The 24,520-nt window shown below is 40.2% G+C and overlaps 1 protein-coding gene and 1 pseudogene across 1 annotated transcript in view; one reads left to right on the plus strand and one right to left on the minus strand.

The window, feature by feature from the left end:
- Positions 1-4,268: 4,268 nt before the first annotated feature.
- On the minus strand, positions 4,269-15,256 carry LOC102828231 (annotated as a pseudogene).
- CDH6 (cadherin 6, type 2, K-cadherin (fetal kidney)) overlaps positions 15,023-24,520 on the plus strand; it is a 245,284-nt gene continuing 235,786 nt past the window's right edge. The window contains exon 1 of the mRNA XM_006873498.1: positions 15,023-15,216. The gene's annotated coding sequence lies outside the window, so the exon portion shown is untranslated. The remainder of the gene's footprint in view (positions 15,217-24,520) is intronic.

Raw genomic sequence — 24,520 nt, forward strand, 5'->3', positions numbered from 1 at the left:
TGCCTAGTCCATTGATCCTTATGTGTTTCATTTCATTTTTGATGACTTCTAATTTTAGAAGAATTGATGCATTTGAACTATGGTGTTGGAAGAGAATATTAAAAGTATCATGGATTGCCAAAAGAAAAAACCAATCTGTGTTGGAAAAAGTACAGCTAGAATGCTCCCTGGAAGCCAGGATAGCTAGACTTCATCTCTCATACTTCAGACATATTGTCTAGAGGGACCAATCCCTGGAGAAGGATATCATGTTTGGTAAAATAGAGGGTAAGGGAAAAAGAGGAAGACCCCCAATGAGATGGATTGGCACAGTATGGCCTCAAATGTAGCTATTATTGTGAGGTTGGCACAGAACTGGGTAGTGTTTCATTCTGTTGTGCATAGGGTTGTTATGAGTCAGTTCCAACTCAATGGCACCTAACAACAACAATTTTCCTACATTCAAACTTCATATGTTCCACATTGTAATTATGAATGGATGCTTGCAGCTGTTTCTTCTCATTTGGAGTTGTGCCCCATCAATAAATGAAAATCCTGAAAGCTTTGCTCTATTCACATTTTTAAGGTCAACTCTACTTTAAGGAGGCAGCTCTTCCCAGTCATATTTTGAGTGCCTTCCAACCTGAGGGTCTCATGCTCTGTCACTATATCTGACAATGGTTTTCCATGGCTAACCTTTCAGAAGTGGTCTGCTTCTCCTTTCTAGTCTTAGTTGGGCATTTGTTCTCTGAGTGACCCTTGATCTTCCTGTTGTTAAGTGCCATCGATTTGATTTCTACTCATAGCAACCCTATCTAGGGTTTCCAAGGAGCAACTTGTAGGGTTGAACAGCCAACCTTGCTGTTCAAACTGACCTTACAGACCAGTGTTTATCCTCCGGCACCACACCAGGACTTCCTGAGTAATCTGGCATTTACAATGCTGGCAACACCACAGCAGTGCACAGGACATCACAGTAAGTAAGACAAATGGACAGATAAATGGTGGAGATTTAAAAAAAAAAAAAATGCCAATGAGAAAAACGAACAATTCTGAGGCACATGATATTGTGCTATTTCTTATTCTAATTTTATGTGTATCAAGAGTTTTGGTGTTTTTAAACAAAACCTTTGGAGAAGGATTACCAGTTAATTGTGAACTATCACACAATTATCTTAGAAGATCTCACCCTTATTCTAGCAATTTCTTGAAAGATCTGAAGAAGATTGAGAAAAGGCAGAGTTTGTGCTTGTTTCTCCTCCCATTGTTAAATGAATAATGTCATTATTGTTAAGTGTTTTCAAGTCAGTTCTAACTCACAGTGGCCCTGTATAGGGTTTCTTAGGAGTAGCTGGTGGATTCAAAACACCAACCTTATGGTCCTACAGCATCACACCAGGACTCCTAATGAATAATGCCACATTAAAATCAACAAAAAGTAGAGTAAATCTTTAAAAAGTAAATAAATAAAGGATTTATCTTAGGAGACAAGGTTTCCACAACCTAATTAGGTAGAAGAGTCTATATACTATGGTATCATGAATTGCCAGAAGATCAACCAAACTTGTCTTGGAAGAAATACAACAAGAATGCTCCTTAGAGGTCAGGATGATGAGACTTTGTCTCTGGTACCTGGCACATGTTGTCAGGAAGGGCCATTCCCTAGAGAAGAACATCGTGTTTGGTAAAGAAGAGGTTGGTTGGTTGGTTATGTGCCGTGGAGTCAGTTCCGACTCATAACAACCCTGTACAGGGTTTTCCAAGGCTATAAATCTTTACTAGAGCAGAAAACCTCATCTTTCTCCTGAGGAATAGCTGGTAGTTTCAAACTGCTGACCTTGCTGTTTGCAGCCTGATTCGTAACCACTACACTACCAGAGCTCCTTAAGAAGAGAGTGAGTTAAAAAGAGGAAGAGCCTCAATGAGATGGGTTGACACAGTGACAGCAGCAAAGGATTTAAGCAGAATAATTGTGAGGCTGATGCAGGAGCAGACAGTGTTTCCTTCTATTGTGCGTAGTCTTTATTAGTAGGAACCAACTCAGCAACACCTAACAGCAGCACAACGCAGGCGGTGATGGGAATGCTCAGAGATGAACTGAAAATTACTAGAATTTGTTTTGGGCTCGAACCCCGATTTTGTGCTTCCATACAATAACTTTCTCCTTAACTAGTTGCCCTCATGTTGATTCTGACTCATAGAACTGTGCTCCCTAATATGGTTTTCAATGGCTGAATTTTTGGAAGTAGATCACCAGATCTTTGTACTAAGGCACCTCAAAGTAGACTCGAATCCAAAGCAGAAGGCAAGTAGCTGAAAACAGTGACCATTTGCTCCACCAATGGACTCTAGCTGTGTCCTTAATCTTTACTAAAATATGATTATATTCCAGCCAAACAAGCAGCAGACTAGCAGAAACCTCGTCCCCCTCCTCTATTGCATACACTAGCCAACTTCCACAGAATGTCTCAGGCTTTTCTACATGCCAACTGCAACTTGGGCCATATTTATGTCTTTTAAGAGTCAAAAATGTCTCACCATATCCATTTCAAAGAAATATGATACACTGATCCTCATTAAGTATATTGAGTTCAAGTCATATTCAAGATTGGGATTCACCTCTATCCTCTTGATGACTATGTGGTTTTGGGCAAGTTATTTAATCTCTCTGAGGTACATATTGCTCATATGTAAAATGAAAGAACTTTGGAGAAGTGTCCTGGGAATCAAACAAGGTAACAAAGAAGCAATGACTATGGTTCACAACACATAGTATGCATTCAGCAAATGGTGCGATTATGCCCCTCAGTGGCGCAAATGGTTTGCTCTTGGATATTAACCCACAGGTTATTGGTTTGGACCCATCCAGCAATGCCACGAAAGAAAGGGATTGGCAATCTCCTTCTGTAAAGTTTGTTGCTGTTGGTAAGTGCTGTCAAATCTGTTCAGATTCATAGTGACCCATAACCCCCCAGAATAGAGTTTTCTAAGTCTGGAAATCTTTGCAGGAGACAAAGCATCATCTTTCTCCCACAGAGAGACTGGTGAACTTGTACTTCTGACCTTGTGGCTTGCAGTTCAGTACTTATCCTACAGAGATACTGCACTCCCTGTAAAGACTGCAGCCAAGAAAATACTGTGGGACAATTTCGGTCTCCATAGCCCTCATTGATTTTCTTGATGGTTTCTGACACAGAATAGGCACAAAATGATGTGATTATTGTTGGTGTTTAAAAGTTTGAAGTTCCAAGTTTTCTTGGGCCTTGTTTTTAAGTGAGAACAACTATTCTATAATTATACGCTTCTCAAAACCAAGAGCTCAAGAAGCAGTCATTTTTATCCCATCCCCAGATTCTAGTTGTAAAAGGCAAAATTAGAATATATTCTGTCCAACACTGGGCTGAAGATCCTTGTAGGATTCTTAATTCCTGCGAACAGAGCCGGCCCCACCTGAAGACACAAACTCCAATAGTTTACACAGCCTCTGCTAGAGAACTGTGGTAAAGACACAACGCTGTAATGAACAGAATGCATTTTATTAACAGGAAAGTGCTATATAAAATAGGCTGTTAGCAAGGGACACAGTTGGTGAGTAAGAGCATGTGTCTCTCCCACATGTAAGTGCTTGGGTTCAAAGACCCACTCAGCTTCCAGTCAGCAAAGTGAGTCAGCATGGTACTGAAACTCTAACTCTCCACTGCCTCATCTATAAAAGGGTCATGATCAAAGTATTTCAAAGAGTTGTTCAGAGAATTAAAAGAAGCTCATGGAAAAAATCCATTATCTTTGAATTCCATTTTTTTCATGAACTTTCTGAGGCCCACTCATAGAAGCAAATACATAATAATGAGCCTGGCATATAAGTATTCAACAAGTGTTGTTATTATATTTATTTCCTAATAAAAGGTGGTGTTGGCTATGAATGTTGGATACTGTGGACTGCCAGAGAAACAAATAAATCAGTCTTAGGGGAAATACAGGGAAATCTTTGAGGCCCAGAACTCAATGGGACTGCCTCATTTTTCTGGGTTTTGCATGTTTTCTTCAACAGGCGGTAATCTTACCACATTTCTTCCTTCCTCCTTGTCTTGCTTTTTTTGCTCTCTGACCAGATCCTTTGTTGTTGTTGTTGTTATGTGCCGTGGAGTCAGCTCCGATTCATAGCGACCCTGTACAGGGTTTCCAAGGCTATAAATCTTTACGGGAGCAGAAAGCCTCATCTTTCTCCAGCAGAACAGCTGGTAGTTTCGAACTGTTGACCTTGCAGTTCACAGCCCGATCCGTAACCACTACGCTACCAGAGCTTCTTTATATAGTTCAAAATACAAGATGAGACCACGATAGAAAGTGAAGGTCCAGTTTGGGTGCTTCCATATCCCTCCCCTGAATCCTGATCCCATGACTACCAGAGACAAAGAGAGGTTTGGACAAGCTGGGTGCTTGGCCATGGGGAATGCAGCTACTGTGCTGGACCAGCAAGGGAAAATGGGAAACTTTGACTTCTTCACAACCTAAATGACACCCTGATTCTTCAACGTGTGGTCTTTACCCACTTTCTGAAGACTATGTTTCACAGAAAGATTGCAGACTAGAGTGTATTTAAATCCTTTCATAAGAATTTTGTGAATCTTCATGCAGAAATCCATTACCGTTGCCATGGAGTCGAGCAGCACAACTGGAAATGCGTAGTATGAGAAATGGCCTTTGAGTCTGGTGTAAATGATCACTAGTTTCAGATGTTGTTGTTGTTGTTGTTGTTATGTGCCATAGAGTTGGTTCCGACTCATAGTGACCCTGTATAGGGTTTCCAAGGCTGTAAATCTTTATGGGAGCAGAAAGCCTCATCTTTCTTCTGCAGAACAGCTGGTAGTTTCGAACTGCTGACCCTGAGGTTCGCAGCCCGATTCGTCACCACTATGCTACCAGAGCTACTTAGTTTCACATAGTCCCAGATATTTTCCAAATTGCTGTTAAGTGTCATTGAGTTGGTTCACACTCATAGCCACCCTGTAATAGGGTTTCTGAGGAGCAGCTAGTGAGCTTGAACTACTGACCTTGTGATTCATAGTCCAGTGCTGATTCTATAGCATGACACCAGGAGTCATCAAAATTCCAGCGGTGGTGAACAGAAAGGGGTACCCAGTGAGGCACCTTATAGATGCTATCCAGTTCCTCAATGGAGATTTGATCCATCTGATTTAACATATAGATACAGGGGATTGAAACTTGGTTTCCTACCACCAAGTCAATGAGGACAGGAACTGGAAAGTTGCTGACAGAGTCACACCGGCATTATGCATTTTGTAATCATGAATAGCAGCCAAAATGTTCTTCATGGCTTCAGCATCCAGCTCACTCTGAGGTCAAATGACTATGAGATGAATGCCTCCCTTGTCCTTCTTCTTAAAGCCAATGTTGGGGGGGGCGGTGGTTGCTGCTCAAGCAAATGCCAAAGACTTCCAGTTCATTTTCAGTTGTCTTTTTATGTTCCAAGGGTTTCAGGACATCTCAAACAATCATGTCAAGTTATAAGCTGGGGCCACTACAATGACATGGCAGCCTCTACCTATGCCTTCCTTGGCATCCTTGGAGATACTTAGGAGGTCCAGAAGCTGGAACTTGGCAGCATTGTAGATGATGACACCAGGCACAGAAGTCTGAGCAGTGAACTCATAGGCTGCCACCTCGGAACATAACCTCACCAGATTATCAAGTATCATTGACTCCCATGGATGGGAAACCCACAAATCCAATTCCAGTATCATCAAAACTTTCTCTTGGTCCACCACCATCACATTTTGGAGTAATGAGTTCTCTGAGAAGTTAACAAAGTGAAACAGCCCTAATTGGTGATCTGTGACCTTGGTCCTTTGAGTTTGAGCCTTCTTGCCTTTGAAGACTACAGAAAAATTGATGCATTTGTATGATAGTGTTGGAGAAGAATAATAAAAGTACCATGAAACACCAGAAGAACAAACCTGTATTGGAAACAGTACAGCCAGAATGCTTCTTAGAAGACAGAATAATGATACTGTCTCTCATACTTTGGACATATTATCAGGAGCAACCAGCCCCTGAAGAAGGATATCATGTTTGGTAAAGTGGAGGATCAGCAAACAAGAGGAAGAGTCCCAACAAGAAGCCTTGGCAAAGTGGCAGTAGCAACGGGCTGCAGTGTAGCAATGATTGTGAGGACAGGGCAGAATTTTGCTCTGTTGTGCATAGGGTCACTGTGAGACAGAGCGGACTTGATGGCACATAACAACAACAAGTGCTGTCCAAGATGAAAAGTGTTGGTGGCTTCAGGACTATTTTTCCTCTGAATGAAAGCACAGGCTTTTCTGCTTTGTCTAGTCCATATCAGGTATTTGTTGCTATTGACTATGGTGGGGGTAAGTACTGGCAAATCAGTGCTGACTCAGCAACCCTGTATGGGATTTCCAAGGAGAGTTGATGAGTTTGAACCAACAAACAACCTTGCAGTTAGCAGTCCAGTGCTTATCATACAGCACCATTCCAGGACTTCAGGACACTATAATGATCCTGATTCTTCTAAACAGGATATACTCTACATTGCCAAATCAGAATTTCGCTTCTCAGTCTACCAAGTTTTATTGGTATCTATCCTATCACTCTGGTGTTAAGCGCCCTTCAGTGCATCCCAATGCATAGCAGGCCTATATAGGATTATTGAGGAGCAGCGGGTGGGTTTGAATTGCTGACCTTATAGGTACTTAACCTATAATACCACACCAGGACTCCTATTCACTGCCTTATGCTAGAATATAAATTAGCTATTTGATCATAACAAATTTATATTCTAGCATAAGACAGTGAATAAAATATAAAAGGAATCCAGAAAAATTAAAGTCCACTCTACCTACCCTGAAATGCCCAGAGTCCTAAGATGCCCTGGGTAGGTCAATAAGATTCTGCTGCTATGCATATATCTCATTTGGAAATCTCCTGGCCATTGCAGTCTATCTATAGTGATGAGTCAAATATAATGATCAAGAGGGAAATGTCTTAATGTATCCTGGGAACCAACCCACTTTAAATACAGTATTGGAAAATTTCCCAGGATTAGAAGACCTGGATAAGCACAGGAAGTTGGTGTGAATTTATTATAGCTTATATTGAGATGTCTACGGCTTTCACAAAAGGAGAATTCCATTGAGGTTTCCTGTCTCCTTTGTTTCAGTTCAATAGTACCCAGAGTAGTTAAAGCATTTTCCCCCTTAAACATGGAATGTGTGTGTGTGTGTGTCTAGTCGTTGACATTCTTGGGGACACGCAACAGGACAGAGGTAGGAGATAGGCATTCATTCTTTGATGAAATCTCTTCACTTGACCAACAATTAATATTAAATCCACTGCTGTCCAGTCAGTGAATAAGGAAGACCCTAGAAGAATTGATGCATTTGAGTTATGGTGTGGTAGGAGAATATTGAAAGTACCATGGGCTGCCAAAAGAACAAATAGATTTGTGTTGGAAGAAGTACAGCCAGAGTGCTCCTTGGAAGCCAGGATGGCCAGACTTCATCTTTCATACTTCAGACATATTGTCAGGAGGAACCAGTCACTGGAGAAGGATATTATGTTTGGTAAAGTGGAGGGTCAGAGAAAAAGAGGAAGACTCCTGATAAGATAGATTGGCTCAGTAGCAGCATCAATGGGCTCAAACATAGCAACAATTGTGAGGTTGGACCAGAAATGGGCAGTGGTTTGTTCTGTTGTGCATAGGGTTGCTATGAGTTGGTACTGACTTGATGGCACCTAACAACAACAAAAAAGCCGTCAAGTCAGTTTTGACTCATAACAGTTGTCTAGGATAGAGTAGAAGGAGAGTTGGTAGCATAGTCGACTATGAGCTGGGCTGCTAACTGCAAGGTTAGTATAGTAGTTCAAATCTATCAGTTGTCCCATGGGAGAAAGATGAGGCTTTCTGTTCTCATAAAGATTCACAGCCTCAGAACCCTATACAGGGAGGGTCACTATGAGTCTGAACCATTTCAATGGTGCACAACCACTACTATCTCAGTAGTGTGATACTACTATCACAGTAGTGTGGTGCTGTGGATAAGCACTGGACTGCAAACCCCAAGGTCAGTGGTTCAAATCCATCAGCCAATACAAAGACACCCTCAGGGTCGCTGTGAGTCTGAAACGACTTGAAGGTACTTAGTAACAGAAGACAGCAGAACTGCCCCATTGGATTTCCATAGCTGCCAATCTTTATGGAAGCAGATTGTCACATCTTTGTCCTACAGAGTGACTGATAGGTTCAAACAACTGATATACTGGTTAGCAATTGAGCATTTAGCCACCACACCACCAGGGCTCTTTGATTCCGTTATAGTACTGTCATATGTGAATGTTTTTCACTGGCAACACAGTGTGGGTCAATTTTAGATGGAAGATTTGGATTAATGGAATCGACCTCCTCCCACACCCACCCAACGCCAAGATTTTTATTTAAGCACATGGTCTTAAAACTAAACTCTTGTCTTCTAATCAAGAATGATTGTTGATGATCATATAACTCTTTTTATCAGATAATAATTGCATGCAAATGTATATTATTTAAAAGAGAGTCAGGAAACTTATAATTACTTATTTATTTATATGCATCACCATCCTAAGATAGGCACTTAATTGTTTGAAGAGAGATTTAGTGGAAGCCAAAAAATCTCTCATCAAAATTAATATTTCTAGTAATGGTCTATGAAGAAGTTTTGTTTTTGTGGGATTATTTGGTTCTGTTTTGTTTTTAAAGTGTAAACTTTGTCGGCTTCATAAAGAGAGAAGTACAAGTAATTGATGAGTCAAAATCCACATGATGACAATAGGTTTGGTTCAGGGTTTCTTTATGAGTAATTTTGACTGGAACATAAACTCAAGAAATTGCCTAAAAATGGATGTGATGTTTCAGCCATATCAAATGACTGAACACAACAAGAGAATATGTAGAATGGACCACCTTTGGAATGTTTAACCAGTTCACAAGGGCACTCCCTAACTGATCATCCTCATTTGCTTCTGGGGAAGCCACTATGATCCCACGAAGTCCTTCCTTTACAGCCTCAGCCCCAGGTGATTGGTCCAGTGAGGGGAGCGTCTGAATGAACTAGGGCCAATCAGAACTGCTTTCCCTAGAACATGGAAATGGAACCAAAAGAGAAACACACTCTTTTTCCAACAGGCAAGTTCTAGAACTGTGGTCGGGTGCTCCTCTCCCAGATGGTAGAAAGACAGAGAAAGCCAATGTGAAGAGAAACAAAACAGAAGGACAGTGAGAAGAAATTAGCGTTAAAGGCAGCATGCTAGTGGTGTCTGGCTGCTTGCAGCCAGGCCTTTTCAGAGGCCTGTAGAATTTACACACTTGTGTGTCATGAGGAAATCTCATACCATGATAACCAATATCCAACTTATTTGTTAAACTGTTTGCCAGTCAAAAGCCCTAACTCCCCCAATATGTTGTTGTGTGCCAAAGAATGAACTGGAAACAAGACTTATGTGACATAAGCTAACCATTCAAGATTAGTGACCCTCAGTACTTAATCTCTGAAATGAAAATAAAAGAATTCTGGATATTTATATCAATTGTGTAATTCACAATAAATCATTATTGCAGCAAATGCTACCTGTTGTTGTTGTTAAGTGCCACCGAGTAGGTTCTGACCCATAGTGACCCTGTATGGGATCAAACCAACCTTGTGGCAGTGCTTTATCCGACACACCGCACCAGGACTCCAAATGCTACTAGAAATTCACAAAAAAGACATAAAATCCATTCTACTACCAGTTGTCTCAAGTCATTTCTGACACATGGCAACCCCATGTGTGTCAGAGCACAATTGTGCTCCATAGTGCTTTGTCCTGTTCTTGTTTTTGAGAATATAACAGCAAAGCATGCACCAAGTCACTAGCTTCTACATGTACAGTTCCGTAACATTGATTGCATTCTTTGGGTTGAACAGCCATTCTCAAGCTCTTTTTCTGAGTTGTTCTTCCCCATTAACATAAATTCACTGCCCTGACTTAAGGTTCCTATCTAATCTTTCAGGTTGCTATTCTCAATTCCATGCCATATAAATAGATCTTAAAAGAGCATAATGCTTTTAAAGACAAGTAGTTTTAAATAGTTAAACTAACCTACCTATTTCAGGGTTGCTGTTTTCTATTTAAGGTTTAAAGATTATCTCCAGGCAATCATTTTAGGAGTTCATTCAGTCTTTGTGGCTCCAGGGAGTCGAGAGTCCCTGAAAATATTCTGCATTTCCCCCCTTTTGATCAGGATTCTTCTAAAAACTCTTTGATTTCAATGTTCACAAATGGTAGCTAGGGACAATCCACTGGGTCTGGTCTCATGGCAAAGGAAGCCGTTGTTTGTGGAGGGAATTACCAACATTTTCCATATCCTCTCTCTATTCTCCACGTTCCTTCTTCTTCATTTGCATCAATAAAGAAACATAGTTCTAGGGCTGTGGATGGATCCTTGCAAACTTTTAAGACCCGAGACACTACTCAACAAACTAGAAGGTAAAACAGAAGCACTAAGCATGTTATTAGCTCTGTTAGCTGGGATGTTTCATGAAATTATGACCCTAACCCTCCAAACCAAGTAACCAAATCTCATGAGGCTTTTGGTTTTACATAATCTCAGCAGCTACTCCTTTGTTATTGTAAATATATTACACAACTTTTGCCAATTCAACTTGTTACAAGTGTGTAATTCATTAAAGAGCTCTGGTAGCATAGTGGTTACAAACCTGGCTGCTAACCTGAAGGTCAGCAGTTGGAAACTACCAGAAGTTCCATGGGAGAAAGATGAGGCGTTCTGCTCCCGTAAAGATTTATAGGCTCGGAAACCCTGTTATAGGGTCGCTATGAATCAAAACTAACTCCAACGTACTTGTTGTTGTTGTTGTTGTTGTTATGTGCCGTGGAGTCGGTTCCGACTCATAGCGACCCTGCACAGGGTTTCCGACCCTGTACATCTTTACGGGAGCAGAACACCTCATCTTTCTCCCGTGGAGCAGCTGGTAGTTTCGAATTGCTGACCTGGCGGTTCGCAGCCTGATTCGTAACCACTACACTACCAGAGCTCCTTAACAACAACAAATTCATTAAAAGCAAATATAAAAATCAACTGTGTAACCCTATCCTTAATCTAAGTAATATTTCCACCATTGCTAATCCCCTCTTCTCCCCCACCTTCCCACCCATGACAACCACTGACAAACTTTGTTATGTATACATTTACCTTTTCTTGTCTTTTTATATAAGTGAGATAATGCAGAATTTGTCCTTTTGTGATTAATATAATGTTTTCCAGCTTCATTTATAATGTCTTCCAGCTTCATTCACATTTATCAAGCATTTATCAAGTCTTCATTTCTCCTACTGGCTGAGTAGTATTCCATTGTATATATGTATCACATTTTGTTTACCAATCATCTCTTGAGGAGCATTTAGGTTGCTTCTACCTCTTGGCTACTGTGAATAATAATGTACAAGTCCCTATTTCAGTTTCTTCTTTCAAATCTTTTGGACCTACAAGGTGGTAGTGGTGGATATGTGCTGTGGAGTTGGTTCCGACACACAGAGACTCTGCATAGGGTTTCTAAGGCTATTAATCTTCATGGGAGCAGAAAGCCTCATCTTTCTCCCACGGAACCACTGGTAGTTTCGAACTGCTGATCTTGAGGTTAGCACCTGACTCATAAGCACTACACTGCCAGAGCTCCTTGGATATACAAAAAGGCTTCTAAAAGTTTGTAGAAAAATTACATTATCTTTCAATTCTATTTTTCTACAAACTTTCAGAAGCCCTTTCATATGCTAGGAGTGGGATTTCAGGTCATACGGTAATTCTAATTTTTAGTTTTTTGAGGAACAACTGCCATTTTGCAATTTTACCAGCAATGACTAAGGGTTCCAATTCCCCACATTCTTGCCAACATTAATTTTCTTTCTTCCTTCCATTTTTCTTTCTTTCTTCTTTCCTTTCTTTATTTTAGTCATCTTAGTAAGTAAAATCGTATTTAATAATGGTTTTAAAGGCTCTCTCTGATGGCTTAGGATACGGAACACCTTTTCATGTGGTTGGCAGCCATCTGAGTGTCCTTTTTAGCCAAATGTCAGTTCCTTTGTGCATTTTATAATTGAGTTATTTGTGTGTTTGTTGTTAGCTTGATAGAATTTTAAACGGCTGATCATTTCAGCAGCCCTTTTTCATAAGGCACCTCTGGAGAGATTCAAACCTCCAACCTTTCAGCTAGCAGCCAATGCATTAGCCTTTTGCATCTTCCAGAGACTCCCGCATAAAAGTGCTATCCTTTATGTGACTCAAGGCTGTCACCTGCACTGTTCAGAAGACAAGGGATTGCTTATCCAGTCTTAATAAAAAGTACTTAAGCTAACTACCTCTGATATGTGGCTTAATGCGATTGCAAGAATAGTATATTGCATGCAATTAGACATAGCATATATTTCTGCAAAAAGTAGTCTTAAACATGATTTCTTTTTATTGGCATGATTTTATGCTGTGTGTGCAAGCATTTATTAATTGTTTATATATTATATACTTTTTATATTCTGTGTGCATACATTTATATTTTTTTCATATGTATTGTTGTTGTTAGGTGCCATCGAGTCGGTGCTGACTCATAGCAACCCAATGCACAACAGAACGAAACACTGCCTGGTCCTGGGCCAGCCTCACTACTGTTGCCACGCTTGAGCCCACTGATGTTTCCATTTTGCCAATCCATCTCGCCGGGGGTCTCTTTTCCTCTGACCCTCTACCTTACCAGACATGATACCCTTCTCCGGCGACTGGTCCCTCCTGACAATATGTCCAAAGTATGAGAGACAAAGTTTGGCCATCCTGGCTCTGACTGCACGTCTTCCAGCACAGATCTGTTTGTTCTTTTGGCAGCCCAGGGCACTTTCAATATTCTCCTCCAACATCATAACTCAGAAGCATCAACTATTTTATGGTCTTCCTTATTCACCGTCCAGCTTTCACATTCATATGAGGTTATTGAAAATACCATGGCTTGGGTCAGGCACACCTTAGTCCTCAAGCTGACATCTTTGCTCTTCAACACTTTAAAAATACAAGGACTTCAAAAAGTTCATGGGAAAAATGGAATTCAAAGATAATGGAATTTTTCCACGAATCTTTGAAGTTTTTGTATAATGTGTGGGACTGTATGCATGTATACAATATGGGTCTGTCTGTATGTATACATATAGTTTTAGGAGTCACAATTTTTGCTTCTATTTACTAGATATATTTCCCTAGACATGTTACTTAACCTCTGCTGTCTCTTCTCCTATCTGCTTTCTTTGTCCTGGCAGTGGTGATGGTGGTGTGCTGTGGAGTCGGTTCTGACTCACAGCAACCCTGTATAGGGTTTCCAAGGCTGTACTAATGGTGGGGGGCGGGGCTCACACCACTTGTTGAAAGACAAATTAGATAAAATAGCCCATCAAATTCCTTTGCAAGCAGTAAAGGACTATGCTAACATAAGGAGTTAGTATTTCAAATTAAATGTAGAAGAAAATCATAATCTGAGAAACATACTATGAAATCAGGCACAGCTTTCTTCTCTATTCTTTCTCCATACAAGTAGAAATAGCTACATGAAGAGAAAATGTTCAGCCTCTTTAAAAAAAAAAAAAAAAATTGGTGGTAATTCTTCATCAGAGGAAGGTCTTTTCAAGAAAGAAACTCAGTCTTTCTGTTTTCCATGTGGGGAACAGCTGTGCTAACACCACATCCATGAACACTTCTTTGAAACACTGACTGCCTAGTGGAAAGACTTTGATTTGGACTTTATTTAAATGCCTGAAATGCTATTGGGCAAACAAAAGATCTAGTAAAAGCTCAGTTGGAAATGATACTAACCTCCAACCAGGAAATGTGGAGCCAAACCACTCAGAGACCAAGTGGCCTGGAATTTTTTGAGAGCAACCATGCAGTGGGAATCTCCCTGAGAACTTGTTGCTGATGCTAGGTTTAGGCTGCTACTGACCCCGTTTGCAATCACTGTGTTAATTAGATTTCATTAACCTAATCCAACAGTGCCTGGCTCCATTGTGTCTGCATCTCCCATGTAGAGAAGCATTACTCTCATTTAAGAATGCTTTTGACATGTTTAAGGTTTTGGCAGTTTAGTTCCTTCCTATAAGAAATTACTTCATTTATTTATCTTTTTTGCTACTTTAAGATAGCTATTCAAACAGCGATGTTGGCAGTTATCCTACTTGAGTAACTTTCCTGAAAAATCTCAAAATGTTAAACTGACCTTGACTATCACTAGACACCCCTGCTCTACACGTCTTTTGTATCCTTGCATTAACTCATTTAGAAAGATGGAACCAGCCCCAAATTACTGGCAAGACTGGAGTACTGGAGTTCTGAGTATTTCTGCAAGCCCTGGGAAGCATGGCTTCATGCAGCGACATCCAGGAGTGACTCCGAAACAGTAACAGAGATCACGAGGGTGCGGAAAAGCACGTCTTTTTAGAAGACAAGGACAGACGTACATGAATCTAGGTCTTCTCTCGTCCGGAGAATGCCTGTTTATGTGGTAAAGCAAACCCATCCATCGGTAATTGTTATCTCAAGGGGACGGGTCTGTTTGCTATATACGTATGTTATCATGCGTGCTGGAACACGATGTTGGCAAAGTGATAGCGCGACGAGCTACTGTGTCCTGGGAATTGTAATTGTGAAGAAGAAGAAAAAAAAAGAACATCCGAGCGTTGCTGAGAATAGCACAAGGTGCATTTTGATAGTAGCAAGAAGGAACAGACGGAGTCGGGCACTCAAGTTCTGAGTATATCTTAACCCTCCGGAAAAAAAAAAAAATAATAATAAGGCAGGAAAAGCCTGGGGGCTGAGGGAGTGTTCCAGGGAGCGAATCGCTCAGGACTTCAAACACAGGGAGTCATTCTGTCAAGGGGAAGGGGCGGGCGGGGGCAGGCACTGGGCCTCTTTAACAAAGTCCTCCTCTCTTTGCTCCCTCCCACTTCATTCACTTGCAAATCAGTGTGTGCCCACAAGAGCCAGCTCTCCCGAGCCCGTAACCTTCCTATCCCGAGAGCTGCAGTTGCAGTCACGGCAGCAGGAACCGCGGAGCCAGCGGTCACAGCAGCGGCGGCGGAGGCGCAGGCAGCCTGGGCGGGTCGCGGGGGCTCCCGGGCACACGAAGGCAAGCAGAGGTGGGTTCGTTCGCCGTGGGCGGCGGTGTGGGGTGTGCATGCCTTTTTGCTCTCAGTGGGGAGTATGGATAGAAGCCAATCAGAGCCGGAGCTCTCTGCACCCGATAGATTCCGCGCCGGACTTAGGAGGGATGCTCAGCCGGCGAGCTCGGGCCGGGAGGGCGCGCAGGGGGCGCTGCTACCGCTGCCGCTTCTTGGGAAGCCCGGGCGCTGCTCCTCTGCCTCGGGTAAGACGGAGCCCGCGGGCCTGGGTGTGGGACCGGTCCCAGGGCTGCAGGCAGGAACCCTCTGCCTCCCGCTGCACTTCCCGAGCCCCGGCATTTGCAAAGTTGGTTGGTCAATTACCTAGGGCGCCGGTGCGCGCCGGACCAGAGAAGTCGTTTGCGGCCGGATTCCTTTCCGCTTGTCCGCATCTCTAGAGGTCTGTACATTGCCGTGACTGAGTTACATCCCTTAGCTTTTTTTTTTTTTTTTTTTTTTTTTTTGGGGGGGGGCGTGTAGAAAATCGAGTAGCTTGAGAACTCTTGAATGCACCCAGAACGGAAAACTTAAACCAAAGAGATGGTTTGGCCGAGAGAAAGAGCTAAAGAGAACTGTTAATTTACACGCCTGCCGGCTCACACAGGACAGAATTGCTTAGGTTGCAAGGAAAGTCCAACACTGGGCTCCGAAAATGGAGCACACTGTCCAGGGAAAAGTCATATGAAAGCCGCAGCCTACTCGTTCTCTTCTAAGTCTGGTCCGGCACAAATTGGCGACCTCGGACCAGCTGGAGGGCAGACCTAGTGCTCTTGGGTTTAGGCGTCGGATGCAGTAAAGGTGGCAACCCCATGGGCGAATCCCAGAAATCAATTCAAGGGGACGATGAAAGTGTAGTGTGCTGCAGCAATGGCAGCAGATCTGGGTTTACTTCTTGAGTAGTTAGGTGTGCTTCAGCCCAGAGTTACCGGAGGAGGTGGGAGATGCTAGGGAGGTCAACGTGGCGCTGAGAAGTGTTGTCATTACTGCAATGAAATCCATATTTTATGGGGAGCTAGATGCAGGTCTCTGTGGATGCCAAGGGCTGCTCACCTGACTAACTACTGAGAACTTAAAAGAACCAAGAAGTTTAATCATTTGCTATAGCCATAATTCATTCTCTCTCTTTCTCTGTCTCTTCCTCTTCTCATTTTGTAAAGGCATTTTAATGATAATATCCACATCTATCGGTGTATTAGAATGCTAAGACTAAATCCCACATCCAGACCAAGCTTCACTCTCATTTACTGAAGCATATAATGTAGGAAAAAAGAGACTTCATGTGAGAGTGGTGCTCGAGTGGCCAGTGTGTACATTTATGGCCGCCCTGGAGGGGTGCACATGTACAACATGGGCTTTCTGCATGTTTATTACAGAGGGGGGTACAGAACTCCTCCGCGTGTTAGGAAAGGAACACAGGAATAGACCTAATTAATACCATAAGAATTAAAACCAGATATGCTTATATTAACTACTGCCAAGGGTTGCTTATTCCACTTCTTTTCCTGAAAAGGTGTTTTCATGGTTTTACCTGAAAAGGGCAACCTTTAGATTTCTATTTGGGAAGGAAAAAAATAAACCTTCAAATTTCGCTTGAGCTTCATCCTTTGTATAATAACACTTGTATGTATGGCTTTATGTTTGCTATTTATAAGACCTGGACAGCAAGTTGTGTGAAGAAAATGCGGTAGAGTGAAGCAGATGTCTTCATTATGTCATTTGTAAAGAAGGTAAAGTTTATGCCAGAGGCCACATTTTCAATGCTAAAACTCAGAAACTTACATGAAATCCAACAATTTACAGGGAAGTAAAATCCTGCAGGATTGTGTCTTCTTCCCTACTGCCCTTTGATGTGTTCTAATTAGGAAAATATTGAGGGAAATTAAAAGGCAGATTTTATTTTTGCCACCTATTTTGATGGTTTGTGCCATATTTTTGAAGCAGAGGGCGTAAGACAGTGTCTTCAGGAAAACATCAGCTGTAGCAGCACATTGTCGAAGGGAAATGGCAGTAGTTTACTTCTGCTGCACTTCATCACAATTATTTTATGCTGTCATTGTAAGGAAGTGACAGGTTGTTGTCTATATAGGTACTTTTAGTTCCTTTACTATCTAACTTTGACACCAATTTATTGCAATTAAATGCCTCAGTGTTAACCCTACCAAGATAATATATAAAAACAAAATTATTTTGTATCAAGTTGCCTACTATCAAAAATGTGTATCTTCCCCCCACCCCAACCCCAACCACACACACACACACATCCCTCCTTTCAGCTTTACAAGTTACAACTCACTCTCAGGCAAAATTATCTTGCAAAATACTGTCCCACAGTACTTGAAACAGGCCACATTTCTGGAAAGCATAGCTATTGTCAATGAGCATCAAATGACAAGTTCTTATTTTACGCATATCAATAAGTTGGAACAAGTTTTGAATATCTAATCCAGGTTAATTGAGTGACTGTCCCACATAGTGACTTAAAGTAATACATGTTGAACCAAAGATTCTGAATAAAAAATTTCTCCTCTCATGGCGCTGAAATGTGTGGACCTTCAGTCTTCCTGGCCCTTGGTTGCTTTGTAGTCATGAGTGTTAATTTACTAAGGCAGCAGGCTGTGAAGAGCTAACTTTTTTTTTTTTTTTTTTTTAAGCAGTTGTAAGGGACCTCCATCACTCCATGCATTTCTGCTGTTGTTCAGTTGCATCATGGAATCAATCTGTTCTCTAAGATGATATGAGTTTAACAGCTCTTTTTCTATATAGATAAGTTAGTGTTCTCAAAACACAGTCTTAACATTTGTAACATGTCATTATCACTACCACTGTGCAGTCCTTCTATTCTTTAGAAACTCAAGTGCATTTTCTGGGGGTCTTGACTTTTGATAAACTTTTCTCTAATCCCCAATGAAAAGCAAAAATAAATGAAAAACTCACTACCATCAAATAAGTTTTTCTTACTTCCAGCCTTGCCAAGACTGTACTTCCTCAACTCTGATTTACTTATTAATATGGCAACATTATATTTATCGCTCAAAAAATTCCACATGAACCCCCAGCACTGTAAAAACACTGGGAGTGAAATTTTTAATTACTATTTCAAAGATCCAAGGGATTTCACAAGTTATATTGAACTATAGCTTTGGTAAAAAAGTTCTTAATCACATAAGCATGTATTAAAAGCCTAAAAGATGTTTAGGGGCATGTGCCACCCTTATTCTGTGCATTTTTTATTCCTCTTTGATGTATCACAACACGTTTTAGGTAACCTATTCTGTAAAAAAGAATCTCTGCTTGGAACGTGGAAAAAGATAAGTTCTGTGTGGTGAATCGGCCTCTTTTGCTAACAGTCTGCAGGTTTCAACTTCCAATTTAAAAATCTGCTCTAAAGTTTGAAATGTGTTCCAAACAAGATAAGATACAGCAGAAGTCAGTTGCATTGTGCCGCTTACTTAGTCTTAGCAGACCATTCTTTGGGGTCGATCAGAATTAGGGTCTGCTTTATAAGAATAACGAACAGTGACTCAGTCTGAATTGCATTTTCTAACAATGTTTGCAGCCTAGCTGGTGTCTATGGGGCCTACCTTATTTGCTTCACAAAAAGGTGAAAATGTAGATAATCAATCTTTCTCTGCTTAAAATTTTTTCTGAATAATGATTCTAAATACAAAGACTCAGGAACATTATGCTAACAAGGAGATTGCTGAAAGAAGAAAGATAAAAGTCTCTTTCTCTCACACATATATACATGTAGGGACTAGTCCCAGCTGTGTTGTCTGTGTCTCCAATGCAATAATATTAGAGGTGAAATATAGAAATGGATGGGTTCGGTTGCTTTCCTCTTCTTTTTGTTCCTTAATTTTCTTTGCATTGAGATTTGGATTTCCTTTTGAAGGCAGTGAGAAGTTGAAGTACTTTCTTGGTTCTAAACAGCAATATATTTTGGTGGATCTTATTGGTGTACATTTTTTTAAATTCCTAGTACTAAAGATAGCTCCCTTCACCACTGCTTGTCAGGTTCGTTCCAGTTAGCTAGTACCAGTAAACCCAATGTTGAGTGGTCTTTGTAAACATATGGCCCCCAAAGAAGCTAGGCTAAGGTAAGAGAGGGGGAAGTACAAATAATTCTCCAAATAGGTGATGCAACTTCATTTACCACAAAAGCAAAATAGAGCCATGTTCTTTAAGCCAAAATTGTTGAGTGAGAAGGGGACAGGTGCAACCATTAGTCTAGTTGGTCAAGACTGAACAACTAGAGTTGGTTTGAACTTTCCAGAAAGGAAAATTCAAGCTTTCCCAACAAAGGAAACATGCTGAAGGATGAGCACACTAGCCTAGTGCAGAAATGAAGTGCAGGCATCGCGTTCTGTGCACCCTCTCCCCACGGATTTAGAGATTATTCCACCTGGTTTCATCAGTTTAATACTGCCTGTTGGATGTTCATTTCCTGTGTTACTCTGCTCACCTGGTTAAGCTTTGTAAGAAAAGCTTAATTAAAGCCAGAGAGTTACTTTTAAATTTGATGTACAAATGGGCAGCATGGGTTTCCAGACTATATTGTGGATGAGAACAATGTATGAAGATGAGACCATAAAGTTAGTCACCACAGGATATGGTCTGTCCTAGCTCGATTGCTTTTTGCTTCCAACAGATTCCTAAATTGGTCAGTCTGGCCAAATTGTGATCAAGAGACCTAGTAAGTTCTAGAAATTGCAAGAAAAAATTAAATTAAGAGGGTGTACAAATAAATTAACTGCAAAGAGATGAAGTGGTGAGTTTTTACAAAAGAAGTAAGTAAAAGAATAGGACAAGAAGCCAAACTATCATTTTCTGTATGAAATTTCCTCTATATAAATAGCGCTATTATTATAAATATATACTTATAAACATGGCTACATCATTAACCAGTTTATAAATGCTACTTTTTAAAACCATGGAATGCAAAAATTTTTAAATAACCTTTTAAAAAATCACTACCTAAAAAGAGATGATTCTGGAGGGATTATAGTTTAACCAGAGAAGTATGGTTTTTCCAAAGTTGTCTGAAATCTCATCAGAATTGAAGGAAGTTATATTCTTAGTGCTTTGAACGCTGCCTATTCTCTTTCTTCTATTATCTTCATTGTCCTGGGCACTAAATATATAGACTGTATGTCATTCTGAAGCCAGCAACTCAAAGTGTACAATAGTGACACCAACCAAATACAACTCACCCATTTAAACCCTATATGGGGTGTACTATGATGAAAGACAAACAATAAGACATTCCATGCCTATCTCCAGCAACCTATGCATCCTTAATAGCAAATCCGTACTTAACCAAGATACAAAAATACTCACCAATACACCCAAATAATTTTATAAACCCAAATAGTAGTGACGGTAATTTCAATAATAATAAACTGACATTTACTGAATCTTCTTCATGTCAGACACTGTTCTTAGTTTTTTGCACATATTTTCATAGTAATAGTTACACAGTAAGTCCAAAGGAGCATGTTATGCTTATATCCTCTTCATTAATCCTTTTTTAAAATTTGAAATTGGTTGGAATTTCCAGGGAATCTCTGTTTGAGCAAAGTGCTTTATAAATGTGTTGTTAACAAATACTTGTGAAGTCTTAGAAGTAAAAGTGTGACTGTCTTTGAGAAATACAGAGTAGCACAAGGTATAAAGCAATGAAGATTTTAAGGTTTTGGAATGGCCTAACATACAGTGGTTGTAAAAAAGCTGTGTGGCCCATTTGTCTGATCATCATACTGGTGCTTTTTGTAAGAGAATAAAATATTCTCTTCTGCCTTCAGATCCTCATTTTGAAGACAGCACTTCAGAAAGGTGTGGAATAAAGCATTGGACCACAAGGTCGGTTTGTACCAAAATGTCGGTAGTTCAAACTCAGTAGCCATTCTGTGGAAACCCTATGCAGGGTTGCTATGAGTCTGAACCGACTTGAGGACATTTAACAATGACAACACTTCAGAAAGGTAGCTAAAATAGAAAACTATTCATATCATGTACATAGGGACATCTCAACTTCACTATACTCTTCCAAGACATTATTCCTTTCTTAGTACATTAACAACAATTCACTTGTTAGTTGCCATCCAGTCGATTCGTACTCATGTGTGCACAATAGAACTGACCCTTATAATTTTCAAGGCTGTGACCTTCCAGAAGGGAGGGTCCTATGGATGGGTTTGAACCACCAATCTTTTGGCTACAACTTAAGGACTTACCCACCTGTGCCACCCAGGGACTCCTCCTGCATAGTCACTATTACATCGGATTTGGGATTGAGGGGGCCCTCTAGCCAGTTCTGACTCATAGCAACCCTGTATAGGGTTTCCAAGAAGCAGCTGATGGATTTGAACCATCAACCACGCAGTTAGCAGTCTAGTGTTTATCCTACAGCACCACACTAGTCAGATTGCATTTATTTTCTTCCCTATTTGATAAGCAAAAATAATTGTTTCCTTATTTTATTACTTTTTTTTTACTTCATTGGCATCACAATTCAATATTTGTTGTAAATGATTTCTTTACCAAGTATTACTTCAACACTGTTCCCCCAAAAGGAGGCCCTGGATCTTAGTGGGTTATGAGTTGAGCTGCTAACTGCAAGGTCATTCAAATCTACCAACTGCTTTGCGGGAGAAAGATGCGTTTTCTGCTCCTGTAAAGATTTACAGCCTCGGAAATGCTATACAGGGTTGCTATGAGTTGGAACTGACTTGATGTGATATGATCCATGGTTGACATTGATGAACCATTTTCACTATACTCCATTAACTCTTTCAACATCGTTTAAAATGTTGTGTAGTCAGTCTACCCTTCAAGGGTAGTTGGTAAGTTACAAATATAACCAGAGAAGTTTAGATACCGAAAGGATCTTAGAGATGATTTGAGCCAACTCATTTTACATTTGAAACAACTGACTTTCAGAGAGATGACATGACTTGCCCATGGATATACTTAATTTATTTTGTCCATTTACCTCTATCTCTGTCTGTGTATCTTGACTTCTATTTGTTGAATGTCATTGCTTTTTATCATCTCCACTTAATTCTGGCATTAAAGATTAAAGAGGCAATTTAAATCTACAATATATATATACATTTATATATTTCAGCATCCTATGAAGGGGAGATCATTGACAAAGAGAAAATGAAGATTTAGATTTTTCTGGGGATTTCATAGCAATATGAGTACTTTGTATAGCTAATACTCAAAAGGAGAATTCCCTTTGAAATTCTGACCACTGCTTCGAAGACACATGATCAACTTTGGAATTTTATTTGCAATTTGTTGGTAAAGACATGAAGGCTGTTTTGAGTATGGGTACCAGTTTTCATCACATCAGTTCCTATTTATGGCAACCTCATGTATGTCAGAATAGAACTGTGCTTCAAGCTTTTCAAAGGTTGAGTTTTCAAAAATAGGTGTCTATGTCTTTTTTCTGAGGGACTTCTGAGTGAACTCAAACATTTGGTTATTGTCCTACCTCATAAACCATTTGCATCCCCTAAGGATTTCCATTTTAGTAAGCTTTATCTAAATCAGTTTGAGGACTGAAGTGCACCTGACCCAAGCCATGGTATTTTCAATAACCTCATCTGCATGTGAAAGCTGGACAGTGAATAAGGAAGACCGCAGAAGAATTGACGCATTTGAGTTATGGTGTTGGAGGAGACTATTGAAAGTGCCATGAGCTGCCAAAAGAACAAACAGATCAGTGTTGGAAGAAGTGCAGCCAGAGTGCTCCTTAGAGGCCAAGATGGCCAAACTTCGCTCTCATTCTTCGGACATATTGTCAGGAGGAACCAGTCACTGGAGAAGGATATCATGTTTGGTAAGGTGGAAGGTCAGCGAAAAAGAGGAAGACCCCCAGCGAGATGAATTGGCCAAGTGGCAGCATCAATGGGTTCAAGCGTGGCAATAGCTGTGAGGTTGGCCCAGGATTGGGCAGTGTTTCGTTCTGTTGTGCATAGGGTCGCTATGAGTCAGAACTGACTTGATGGCACCTAACAACAACAACAACAATCTAGATCAGTGTTTCCCTTGGCTACCCAAAGTCAAGTACTCTTCTTTGAAAACAAGTTCCTTGGTCAGTAGTCAGATATGAGTAATGAAGACAGCCTATTGTGTGTTTTCATGAAACTCTATTTATTCCATTTAAAGCACTGAAACACTGACCCTGCTGCCTCTTTGGCATTAAAATGTCGATTCAATTCTTTCATGAATATATATAGATAGATTATATTGTGAGTTTTTTCTTCTTTTACTTGGCAAAATATAAACCTGGCAACCAGTCTAATGTTAACCTACTCCCTGTTATTTTTTTTTTTTAAACTGTTAATGTTCCATGAAATCCAAAAGTCTAGAGACCACTGGGTTAGATAATGAATAACATCATGTTGAAAAATGACTGATCAAGTTCTCTTCCTTCTTATTTAGATGACCAAAGAGTAAAGAGGAGTGAGAATGATATTCAACAAAGCCAAAATGACAAGCTAACAAACAACTATTCCATCAAAACATATCCTTTGGCCCCTTCATTAAAATTTACAGTGATGAATATTCATCTTTGGACTATCATATAACCTTTGACTATAGTCACAGGTCTTCTGAAAGGGTGCTTTGCCAAATGCATGGCAAGAATGTGTTGTAAACAATAAATTTGCCTACTTGATTACATAGTGGATTATTCAGTGGACAATACAAAGTTTTAAATGTGTATCTGACAGTAAATTAGAGCAAACAGCTTGGTTTATCTGCATGAATAGTGAAAAGAGTTTCTATTCTTCTATTAACTTTATAAGTTGTAGGCAAGAATTTTCTAAGCTGTTCATTTGTATTTTAGAGTATACAGTTTTACATCAAACAGCAATTATCTTCCAGTGTATAGTATAGATTTTAGTCATAAAAAATGAGCTTATTTTTTAATTGCAAGCTTTAACTTCCTTTTTAGGATTGAAAAAGGATTAATCTACTATTATCCATTTTTATAAAATGTTTGAAACTGTTCAATTGCACATTGAACTAAAATATTCCAAGCTCTCCTTAGCAACAGGTTCTAATTTAACTTGAATCAAAACGGTGTGGTCAGACTAGGTAATAACCAATGCAAAATATTAAAATCCACCATTACTGCTATATTACTGCTTATTCCTAATTTGAACCAAATCCAGCAACTGTACCTCTGCAATTACTCTCATATTAAACTACTTGTTTAAAAGTATGTAGTTGGGATTTTGTCAGTGTTTCATAAAGAATTAATTCTCTGAGA

The sequence above is a fragment of the Chrysochloris asiatica genome, unplaced genomic scaffold (genome assembly GCF_000296735.1).
Source record: "Chrysochloris asiatica unplaced genomic scaffold, ChrAsi1.0 scaffold00243, whole genome shotgun sequence".
Classification (NCBI taxonomy): Eukaryota; Metazoa; Chordata; class Mammalia; order Afrosoricida; family Chrysochloridae; genus Chrysochloris; species Chrysochloris asiatica.